Raw genomic sequence first — 11,346 nt, forward strand, 5'->3', positions numbered from 1 at the left:
GGCCGCCACCCTGTCTAGGAAGTGAGGAGCGCCTCTGCCCAGCCGCCCCGTCTGGGAAGAAGTGAGGAGCACCCCTGCCGGGCCGCCCCGTCTGGGAAGTGAGGAGCACCTCTGCCCGGCCACCCATCATCTGGGATGTGAGGAGCGCCTCTGCCCGGCCACCCCGTCCGGGAAGTGAGGAGCCCCTCTGCCTGGCCACCACCCCGTCTAGGAAGTGAGGAGTGTCTCTGCCCGGCCGCCCCATCTGGGAAGTGAGGAGCACCTCTGACCGGCCGCCCCGTCTGGGATGTGGGGAGCGCCTCTGCCCTGCCGCCGTCTGGGAGGTCTACCACAGAGGCCAGAAGCAATGTGGGGGCTGGACGTGGTGGCTCACACCTGTAGTCCCAGCACTCTGGGAGGCCAAGTTGGGTTGATCACTTGAGGCTAGGAGTTTGAGACCAGCCTGGCCAACATGGCAAAACATATGAAAAATACAAATGACAAACCAACCAACCAACCCAGTGACAACAAAACAGGTGTACCCTGGAGTCATACTCTAATTTTTTCTATATTCCTCCCTTTCTGATCCTTTATCCCACTTCCTTTTTCTTCCTCTTCCTTCTCCTTCTTCTTTGTCAAATAGAGGATTGAGTTATTATCATTGATCCATACAAAGTCCCTCTCTCATTTATTTTCTTTAATTCCCACCCCCCATTTCTATTCTCTGTCTTCCCATGTGCAACCTTCCTAATATGTTTGATATGCATCTTTTTGTTTGTATGTACTTTTAGAAAATGTTTGTTGTTTTGTGTGCAAAAAAAAAAAATAAATAAATAAATAAATAAATTTAGTAGAGGCGGGGCTTCATCATGTTGGCCAGGCTGGTCTCAAACTCCTGACCTCACGTGATCCACCCACCTCGGCCTCCCAAAGTGCCGGGATTACAGGCATGAGCCACCGCGCCCGGCTCTGCCTTTCTTATTAATTTCTTCTGTACCCTTCTAGTGTTTCTTTGTGAAAATACAATCAAATATACAAATGTGGGAAGGCGGTGAGGGATTAAAAAAAACCTACAAATTGGGTTCAGTGTACACTGCTCAGGTGATGGGTGCACCAAAATCTCACAAATCACCACTAAAGAACTTACTCATGTAACCAAATACCACCTGTTCCCCAAAAACCTATGGAAATAAAAAATATTTTTAGAAAAAAAAAATCAAAATGTTAAAATGCATTCCTATTTCCATTATTTTTTACATAAACAATATATCAAGGAGATCCTTCCACATAAGTGCATAGAAAGTGTCCTTGTTCTGTTTTAAGGTATTGTGTTGTAAGGCTGAATCACAGTATATTTAACTAATCTCTATTTATGCACCCTGGGGTTATTTCTAATCTTTTGCTGTTACAACTTGTGGCGTCATAACTAACTTTGTACATATGTCATCTCATAAGAATGTATATCTGTGGATTCCCAGAAATGGATTTGCAAGGTCAAAGAGTAATTGCGTGTGTACTTTTGATGAATATTACCAAAATACTTTCCCAAAGGCCTGTACCATTTTGCATTTCCATGAACAGAGTAGAAGTGTGCCTGTCTCCCCACAGCTAGAGTTAGCCCTTGCTGGAGATCTGTCTTCCCAGGTTATAGTCTTCTTGGACTAAGATTAAATTCTTTCATCTCTTGAGTACATACTGGGGGGCATTAGACCTGAGTCATGCTGGGTGACATGGAAAACCAGCATTGACTCAAGAACTTGGCATGGCTAGAGCTCAATGTATAGTCCAGAGTATCAGTGTCTGTCACCCCAGATTAGCTCTTTCTTGCATATCTCTTTGAGAGGCTGTTGCTTAGAATAGTCTTGAATGTTGGGCAGTCAGGTGATCAATTCTAATTTTATCCTCAAAGTAATCCTGGGGAAGTGAGGGGGCAGATATGACTTCCACTTGACAGATGAAGAAGCTGAGGCACAGAGGGAAGAGATAGCACCCTCTTACTGCCGTCTTCTCTTCTGAGATGAGCCCCAGTTGTAAGATTGGGGTCTTGATGAACTGGAGAGCATTTTGAGAGGGCAACACTTTGAGGTGGGGTTGCCTCCTGCTGGGGAGGTGCAGGTCATTCAGAGGGAGTAGAGAGCAGCACATTGAAGGCCGCTCCAGGCTCCAGGCTTTAGACAGAAGAAAGAAACAATCTTTAGTTCAACTTTGATCCCTAGTTTACTTGTGTTCTTGATGTTCCATTGGGCCAGGGACTGGACCTCATTCATCTTCATACCTGCAACCTCTAGGATTAGCAGGGCCAGGGCAGGAGTACAAACAGAGGATCCCAGCCCCCAGTCTTCCCCCTTCTCTTCCTGGCCCTGGCTCCATCCTGCATCTCAAAAAGCCCTGTGCACTGGCCTCAGCCACCCCTCAGGCGTGGGAGTTCTCTCACAGGCAGCAAGGTCCCCTCTCCAGACCCAGAGAAGATGCTTGTCCAGGCCCTGGAATCAGGATCAGGACTGTTTGGACAGGAAATTCCAGGGTCCCAGGTACCTGCAAGATGGTCCAGAAGGAAGTTTGGACTCCAGATGGGCACATCCCTTAGAGACCATAGATTTCCCCAAAGAAGAACCCTCTAAAACATAGGTCCTAGGTCTAAGAGTGATGCTATGGGAAATAATCCAGTGAAATCATCAATCTGAATGGATTAGACAGAGCTGGAAAATCCAGGTATGAAAAAGCTAGATGCAAGTCAGAGAAATCTGTTCATAAGAAGTTTTTAAATGGGGAGAAAGGAAGCAGAGGTTGTAGGAACCACATAAGCAAGAAAATATAAGTGTGATACATATTATGGGATGGGATAGGATGGAGCTGTCATAGAGTTGGGGTACATTGTCTTGTAGATGTGCATGGAGCTGGCTGTAAGTGGGAGCTATCCTTTTCCAGACAGCAATTCTTATCTTCTGTCCTCTACTTAGAAGGCAGAGGTATCTGTAAACTCAGTCACAAAAGTCCTTCCAAGCCTGGTTGCCAGGCCATTTTACTCCACCCAGACTCAGGGGGCCCTGCCTCAAAGGATGTCTGGTTAGGTTTGTTGAAACAGAACCTTAGCACAAAGGCCCTACTGCAGTATGAGTCATGCCAAATCCATATCCACTGAGAGGTTCCTTACAAATATAACTAAGTACAAATACCTTCAAGAAAGTCATGCCATAGTGAGTTTTCCTTTGACTGTCAGTTGTTCCTACTTGAGAGCGTATTCAATTTCTTTTCTTCTCTCAGGTATCCTAAAACATCCCTGTTGTTATTTCCACTTCAGAGGGTCAGAGCCCCCACCAGCAAACTAATGCCCAATTAATAAGCAGCAGTAGTACCAGGTTTCACAGTATTTGGTCAAATCTGCATAAGCTCCATTTTGCTTTCTCACAGAATCAGACTCCTGAAGTTTGAGGGAATTTTTTTTTCTTTTTTTTCTTTTTGTAGAGATGGTGTCTCATCATATTGCCCAGCCTAGTCCCAAACTCCTGGCCTCATGTGATCCTCTCGCCTTGGCCTCCCCAAAGTGTTGGGACTACAGGTGTGAGCCACTGTGCCCTGTCTTATTGAGGGAGTTTAAAGCCTGGTACTTGAACGCTGTCAATAACTGAGTTAACTTACAAGGTAGCCAAGTTTACCTTTGAGCTACTCTGACTTCCAAAGGGTCTTCTTGAGGTTTAGCTGCAATCTGTCTTTTCCAATTTTCCAATCATTGGTCCTCATGTCACCCCTTGGGGTACACACAGAATATCTCCAGCACCTTTCCCAGCAGACCCAGACTATGGCCCACTTTACTGCTATAATCCATCTGAGTCACCTCTGTGGATCAGATACCTCCTAGGTTTTCAGCCATTCTTCACATGACATGGCTTCAGGAACTATCCCCTACACCCACATGCTGAGTTTGCAATGCCTCAGGGGGACCTCCAAGTGAAGATGCCACATAGGCTGTTGGATAAATAATCTGATATTCAGAGGGAGGACTAAGATAATGGGTATAGACTTGAGAATCATTAGCTCATGTTAGGGGTGGTTGAAGGTAGTTGAGGTCACCTATGGAAACTGTAAGATTAAGAGAGGATGGAACCTGGGGGAAGATGGAGGAGCACACAAGAGACATGGAGAAGGAACGGTCGGAGAGGCAGGGGAATGACCAAGAGAGTGTTACCATAGAAACTCAGGGAGGAGGGTGTTCAAAATAGGGATATCAGTGATGTCTAATATAGCAGAGGCCCAGGCATTTGTCAGCTTCTCAGGAGAAGTGAGAATGAGAACTAGAGAACATAGGGCTGAGGAGAGAATGGGAGGGGAGAAGTGGAGGCAGGGAGTGAGACAACTTTTTGAGATGCTAGCTGGGAAGGGGAGTCAAAGGAGTGCCACTTGTCATTAGGGTGGGAGAGACCTGAGCTTGTTTCAATGCTAATGGAAGGAGCCAGGAGGAGGACGAGGTGGAAGATATGCGGAGAGTGGGAGGAAGATATGCGGAGTGTGGGAAGAACACCACAGCTGATGCGGTCTTGAGGAAGAGCGTTGGGGGCATGGAAGGACAGTGGAGGGAATTATTCTTAAATAATCTTAAATAGTCTTCAGAGAGAACAGGTTATTCACAGAGGGGGAGGAAAGGCAATGTGGATGGGCTTCAGAGCAGACATCCCTGAAAGAATGTAGGGGTAGGGTGGAGGGCAAGATGCCTAGTTTTGCCTTGACGTAGTAGATGAGGTCATCTGTTGCCAGTAAAGGGAGCAATGGTAGAGTAAGGGTCTGAGAATAAAGACCACATGTTGGAATAGATTCCCCTGCTCCTCACTAAATGATATGTCTCCTGCCTGACCCTGAGTAGCACCATGGCTCCTGTTGCCCCCTACCCCGTGCATGGCATTGGATCCAACCATTGGCCTGAATGGGACCTCAGTTTATTATCTTCAGCCTTGCAGGCTAGATTGCTGATTAATACTCTTGTTGTCCAAACTCTTCTTTTAGATAAGGCAGAGCCTGGGGGTGTGGGAGGGATTCTTCTAAGTGCTTTAGAAGTTTTTTTTTTTTTCTTTTTTTTGAGATGGAGTCTCGCTCTGTCGCCCAGGCTGGAGCGCAGTGGCGCAGTCTCGGCTCACTGCAAGCTCCGCCTCCCAGGTTCACTCCATTCTTCTGCCTCAGCCTCTCCGAATAGCTGGGACTACAGGCGCCCGCCACCACGCCCGGCTAATTTTTTGTATTTTTAGTAGAGACGGGGTTTCACTGTGGTCTTGATCTCCTGACCTCGTGATCCGCCCGCCTCGGCCTCCCAAAGTGCTGGGATTACAAGCGTGAGCCACTGCGCCCGGCCACTTTAGAAGTATTAAATCATTTATTCCTCAAGCAATCATACAAAGTAGGCACTAGTGTTATCTCCATAAAAAAACTGAGGCACAGAGAGGGTAAGTAACTTGCTCAAGGTCATTCAGTTGGAAGAGCAGAGCTAGGACTCAAATCTCAGGCACTGGTTCCAGAGACCATGTTCTTAACTTTTTTTAGTAAGAGAAAGTGAAGGAGGTAACATGCAGAACAAAGGACAGAAGGAAGGTGAAGAGACAGTTCTAATGGTGTTTCAGTTCCTGGTTCTTGTGCTTGAGGTCTCTGGAGAATTCCTGGTTCCTGCTTTCTTGAGGCTTAATTCTTCAGTTATTCATTTGATGCTGTGAGATACCCCAGTGCCATTCTAGTAAAACATGAAATTGGAGAGATTCAGCTGGAGGTTCTGATGCATTCCTGGGACACTCAGCCTTCAGTAGCCCCTGATATTTGAGGATCTCTGATGGGTGGGGTATGGCTTAGCCAGAGGGGGATGTGTAGCACCCCAGCTGCCTTGCTTGTGGGAGAGGATGGGGCTGTTGAGGTTACTGAGCTGGACCGGGCATGGGGGTCTCCATTGTTCTGGCCTTGCCTTTCCTGGATTCCCCCACACTCCATCCTATTGAGGTGATCGCTGGTTCACCGGCAGAGTTGGGTCACTGTTTATCGGTTCCTTCTGGGTTTCCCTTCCTTCCTTACCCAGCCTGGGACCCACTAGCTATTTCAGCTATATTCTCATCAATGAATCCCACCTTGCTCTCCCTGCACACCTGTCAGTGTCAGGCCATCTCCCAGTCCTGAATCAGCCCTACCATTTATTTTCTGTAGTTGAACTCAGTTTCTATAGTTGAATTCAGCTATAGAAAATTCCATAGCCAGGTTGACTGGTTCCAGAACAAATTTATGGTTTCCAACATCAGCTGTGTTCGCAATGCTGCTAAAAAAATCTTTTCATTCAGTCAGTACTTTTCAGATACCCCATGTCAGTTGCTCTGAGCTCTCGCCATGCTCCATGAGTCCCTCCCCCAACCTCAGCACCTCTCGTTTGTAGCCTCTATCTTCACAGCTGGGGGCAGGGGTGAGATGCACATTGACTGAGTAGTTGGTGAAGTGGTACATGCTGTGCCTAGAGTATGAAAAGAAATGAAATTGGAGGATCCTCACATCACACTATGAAATCTGTGTCACTTGTTTCAGTTCAGAGATATGCAAAGTCACTGAAAAGAAGCAAGCTGGATCCCAGGCCTGGAGTATGGCTTTAACCTATCTAAAAAGAATGTGTCCATTTACAAGTGTCTTGGGCAGCCTAGAAGCCCAGGAAAAAGGTAATCCCAGAGGTGAACCATTCCAGCCATTGAGCAATTGCAATTGATCACACATACACTCATGGAGTTCCAGCGGGACCCCGATGAGAAGGGCATTGTGGTAAACTTGAGCTTCATAATGCCGCAGCTGCAGCAATTTGGGGAACACTGAAATCTCTCCATGGCTCTTCGGAGCCTCTCAAAAACATTTAACACAATCATCAGGATTAGGGACCTGACAGCCAAGAGATAAGTTTGGCAGCCCTGAGGCATTTGCTTTTAACAAGCTCCCATGATGATGTCAACTCCCCAATTTATATCTCTAGCCCTCTTGCTTGAACTTCAGACTATTGACAACTGTTTACTGAACATCTGCTCTTGAGTGTTGAAGTGACATCTCAAATTCAAGAAGACCAAAACTTAACTCCTTCCTCTGCCCTGAAACCTGTTCTATCTGCAGTCATCTCCATTCAGTTCATGTTTATGGTACAGCTAAAATTGTTCATCAGCATCTAATGAAGCAACGAAGCAACTTTGTCAATCAGAAATTGTTGTTTTACTTTCTTTTTCTTCCATAAACTTACTCTATGTTAGTTCTTTGGTTAATAGTGGACTTTGAACTCTTCCTGGGCATCTCCAGACCTGGTCTCTTATCAAAAGGCTGATCTCATCTCATTAGGGCCTGAGGACTGCAAGGGAAGGAAGATCAAGGGGAATCCTAGAAACCTGGATTCCGTTCAGGCAGGAAAGCAGATTGATGATCAATGGCCTGGGTTCATGCCCTAGCTCTGCCACTTACTGCTTGTGAGACTAGGAAAGTTATTTACTTTCCAGAAGATTCATAGATCAACCTAGGGGAGGGGGTGTTGATTAAATGAGAATATGTATAGTCACTGATGCATAGTAAAAGCTCAGTTAACTACTGGTAGTAGTGCTTTATCTTAGGATATTCTGAGCTAGAAATAAAGTAAAAAAGGAAATTGATTTGGGAGCCTAAAGAAATTATCCTGAAATGCATAAAGAGAAACATGTAAAATACTCATTGAAAAGTTGAAATGGAAAATGGTCATTTTCCCATAGATATTGGTGGTTCACTTCATAATTCTTCCTGAATTAATCCTTTAATTCAGCATGTATTTATTGAGCATTTACTATATGTTAGGCACTGCTCTAAATGCTGAAGAAAAATCAGTGAGCAAAACAGGTGAAAATCCCTACATTTCTGAAGCTAATCTTCTATTGGGGGTCACATATTGAACCAAATAAATAATACTACGGGTTGGAGGAAAGGAGATGACTCATTTGGAGTTTTTAAGTAGAGTGATCTGGGACCCTAACGTCATCTTCTGAGCTGGGGGAAGATACAAAAAAATCTTACAATATAGTCCCAGCCCTCCAGAAATGCACATTTTGGTTAAGGAAATAAGACAGCATTCACATGCCAATTTTGGTGATAGAACAAGGCATTATGATGTACATGGAGACGAGCAATGTTCTAAAAGGTAAGAGAAGCTGGGGAGCAGGAAGGGATGCAGCCCAAGGACTTGTTGGCATGAGTGGTCTGGAAAAGTCTCCTGAAGGGTGTGGAACTTAGCCGGGAAATAGTGAAGCAAGTTTTCTTCCATCCTTCCTCCCCTCCCGTTAGCTGCTGGGAAGCAGCTTGTGTTGCAATGCGCCAAAATGAAACACTAATCTTGGCCTATTCCAGGAAGAGGCTGTTATGGGGAGATGCTGTAACAGGCACAGAAAAACAATCACAATAGCTTCAGTGGATCCCCACATGACCTGGCCAAATTGGCTGGAGAGGGAACAAGTCTTTCAGGTCAAGCTCAGGCTTTGGACTCAGTAGGAACCAACCCCTGCAGACTCAGTAACACCTTCTACTTCCAAATCTTTGTAGCATGAAAATCCAAGGGGGCCACAGATTGCCCTGAGTTAACCACCAGGAGCTGCCGATATAAGGGTCCTCCTGCATCTCTTTCTTAAGGTTTTGAGTTTGTACCTGTACTCTAGGGATGTGGCCAAGCCCCACTTGTGGTCTGTGTTAGAGGAGCCCCAAAGAACACAGACACGAACCTTGGGGGTGGTAGCCAGGTGCAAAGTAGGGCTTGAGAAGAGTGAGTTCCTAGTACCCATTTTAGATTAGACTGCACAGGGGAGAAGACAGGCAGGATGTGTGAATCAGGAAATAGATTGGTTCTTTGGGCCTAAATGAGTGTCAAATCTCCAAAGAGTCAAGTATATTAAATTCACCCCAGCTTGATGAAGTAGGTGCTAAGTTTTTCTAACAAAGTAGATGTTTGAATAATTGGGGCCTTAGATGAGTCACTATAGTGGACTGGGTATGGAGAGGGGCAGCATTATTGATCTCCTTTTCCTCATTCTCCATGTAGAATTGCTACCAGAGTCTTACCTTTATTTTCTCATGGCTATTTGGCCTTCAACTTGAAATAGTATCTAGTATGACTCATGGGTTGGATAAAGATGTCAGCCCTTGTAAAATATTGCAGTTACTTTGAAAAAAGGCTGGAGTTCTCATCTAGGATCCCTTCTTACCAGCTACGTGGCCTTGAGCAAGTTGATGCACATCTCTCAGGCTGTTTTCTTATCTGTACAATTGGCTAGTGTGAACTTCATGAGGTTATTGTAAGGATCAAATTAGATAATGCATGTAGAATATAGCACCAATAATTGTTTATTGTTATTAATTTTATTATCTAACCAATTGGAGATGAGGAAAAGTAATTATTAGGGGACAAATATTGTATAACAAGCCCACATAAAAGTGAGTGGAAACTGTAACTTGCCTACCAATGCGGGCTGGATTCACACTTAGCCAGACGTCTCCAATAATGCTCCCAACCCTAGCAGAGCCCCAATTGCCCTTCGAATGGTCACTGGATTTGTCCCTTCCTATCTTCTCTCCTTCTCCAAACCCGGCCCCATAATCCTGACCTTCATTTCTGCTAGCCCTGGAATCCTATGATTTGCCCTGCTCTTCTTCAGTTCGTCCCAACACTGCAGATGTCTTTGTTCTCCTATGTGTTTGGTCCTCCTCCTGCCCGTCAGTCCGAGGGTCCATCAGTTTCATGCAAATTAGGATCATATTCTCTTCATGACCACTCATCCTAGAAGGGAAAGCTTGCAAATGTGCAGATGGGTTTGGCGTGTGGGCCAGGATGGACAGAGAAGTGCATTTATTCAGTCCAACATTTTCTAAATACAAATTACTTTTTTTAAAAAAGGAAATTAAAATAACAATTAGATACCATTTCCCCATGGCAAAGGCAAGCAAAGAATGACCGTATACCCTGGGTAGGTGAGGAATATAATTTGATTACATCTTTCTGGAGAGCAATTAGGCAATGTATTTCAAAAGTGTTAACATTTTCACATTTTCTTTGTCCTAGCAATTCCACTCTTAGGAATTTAATTGAGAATAAGAACAAAGATTTACAAGCTTGTCATCATAGTAATTGCCTGGAAATAGTGAAAAAATTGCAAAAGATCTAAGTATTCAAAAATAGAGGATTGGTTGAGTAAGTAGAGACATCCCTGTATAGGTTTACTCTGTAGCCATAATGGATAATATTGAGAAATCTATTTATAGTCAATGAAAGATGCTTGTCATATATTATCATATAAAAAGCAGATTATAAAGCACTATGTACAGTATTTTACAATGAGTATTTAAAAATTTTTTATTTTTATAGAAACAGGGTCTTGCTCTATCACTCAGGCTAGAGTGCAGTGGCATAATCATAGCTCACTGATGCCTCTGACTCATGGGCTCAGGTGATCCTCCTGCCTCAGCCTCAGACTACAGATGTGTGCCACCATGCCTAGCTAATTTTTAATTTTTTTTGTAGAGATGGGATCTTGCTATTATTGTCCAGGCTGGTCTTGAACTGCTGGCCTCAGGCAATCCTCCTGCCTCAGCCTCTCAAAAGCACTGGGATTATAGGTGTGAGCCACTGGGCCTGGCCATATTTGCACATTTTTAAAATATCAAAAGATATGTATCAATTTATACACTAGTATCTTGGTGTTTGGAGGTTACAAATTATTCTCTACTTTCTTTTCTTTTTTTTTTGTATACTTTCTGATTCCTTTATGGTTAATGTGAATTCGTCATGTAATTACAAGCCATTTTAATTTGCATTAAATTACTAGTAACACATTTTAGGCTTTGGGAATTCAGAAAATGAATAAGAGAAGGAGAAATAACATTTATTGAATTTGTTTTAACATTTTAGGCAATGAGCTGAGTCCTTTGTATAATTTAATTCATTTAATTTTTACCATAATTGCATAAGATATTATGTTTCCAGTTTACAGATAAGGGAACTGAGGTTCATAGAAGATTAGAAACTAGCCTAAGATTGTACATTCAGTGGGATTTGAAACCAGATCTGACTCCAAAGAACTTATCATTATTCATACAGGTTTAAAATTTTTCCATGACACCACAGGAGCTTGCAGTATTAGAGGGGCTCAGAACCCACAAACCCAAAGACTTCAGGTCCAGGCAGACCCAGATCAGTGGCTCATGAGTGAGACAAACATAGGGTCATGGAGATGCATAGAGGGGATATCTGGCTGCATAATCAGGGAGGGAGATCTGATGTGAACTTGATGTCAGATTTCAGGAATCAGCAATTGAGGCTAGAGCTTTTCCTGAAAGCCAAAGGATGTGGGTGCAATGGCAAGGAGGAAG

This window comes from Hylobates moloch, unplaced genomic scaffold, assembly GCF_009828535.3.
Source record: "Hylobates moloch isolate HMO894 unplaced genomic scaffold, HMol_V3 SCAFFOLD_15, whole genome shotgun sequence".
Taxonomy (NCBI): domain Eukaryota; kingdom Metazoa; phylum Chordata; class Mammalia; order Primates; family Hylobatidae; genus Hylobates; species Hylobates moloch.